A 1,258-nucleotide genomic window follows, 5' to 3' on the forward strand; every position below is an offset into this window, starting at 1 on the left:
GTGTGTGTGTGTGTGTGTGTGTGTGTGTGTGTCCCCAAACAGTGTTTCTCCGTGTATCCCTGACTGTCCTGGAAGTCCCTCTGTAGACCAGACTGGCCTCAGTCTCACAGAGCTCTGCCTGCCTCTGCCTCCCGAGTGTTGAGACTAAAGGTGTGCGCCATCACCGCCCGGCTCCTAGTCTTCTTTTAAAAAGCTGGCCAGGGAAGGACACAATCAGAAAGAACAGAGACCCGCTGAGCCTGAGGCTTCACGCCTGACTTAGGCATTTCCTTCTATGAGACAGCGGCCAGAGAGCTACTGTTGAAGTCTATGCAATTGCTGACAGAACAGTGCGGTTCACGTGACTTCTGACCACGCCCTCTGTCTCAAATCTGCTAAATTCTGAGTCAGCAACCCCGGGGCTCATCTCTAGACCTGCACATTGAGCCCCCGGGGCTGGCAGGGTCTCAGACAGGTACCTTTCTGTGAATGGCTTTGTCATCTCACGTATGATACGAGCCACGGGGCCCTCTGTGACGAGGAAACTGAGGCAGCATGCCTGAGCTCAGGAAGTTATTCATTTAGAACCCAGGGGTCAGGGGCTGGGCATGCAGCTCGGTTGGTCAGAATGCTTGTCTATCCTGCACAGGTGTGTGGTGGTGATTCCAGCACTAGGGGGACAGGTAGAGGCAGATATAGTTTAAGGAGGGGGCCTGTGGATGCTCCATTCTCAGAGTTTAGGAATAAAGAGTCATGAGCAAGGCCCAGGCCCAGTGGCAGAGCACTTCCCAGCACTCGGAAGGCAGAGGCAGGAGGATCGCTGTGAGTTTGAGGTCAACCTGATCTGTAAGGGGAGCACTTGGCCGGTCAGGATTACACAGAGAGATCCTGTCTCAAAAACCAATAAAACACCCTAAGCAAGATCTGGGAGTGGATTGCATGCTGTGTGAGCAGTGGTTAGGCCTAAGGAGAGCACAGGAAGAGTGGGCAGCTAGGAAGCTGAGAAAGTAGCCACAGAAGCCCAAGAGGTAACATCTGTATAAAGATCTGAAGGAAATTAGAAAGAGCCGGGAAGGTGAGCCAGGCAGAGGGGGCACATGCTCGCCTTTAACCCTAGGACTTGGAGGCAGAGGCAGGTAAATCTCTTAAGTTCCAGGCCAGCTTGGGCTACACGAAGAAACCATGTCTTGAAAAAGAAGAAGAAGAAGAAGAAGAAGAAGAAGAAGAAGAAGAAGAAGAAGAAGAAGAAGAAGAAGAAGAAGAAGGGAGGAGGAAGGAG

This window comes from Mus caroli, chromosome 4 (genome assembly GCF_900094665.2).
Source record: "Mus caroli chromosome 4, CAROLI_EIJ_v1.1, whole genome shotgun sequence".
Taxonomy (NCBI): domain Eukaryota; kingdom Metazoa; phylum Chordata; class Mammalia; order Rodentia; family Muridae; genus Mus; species Mus caroli.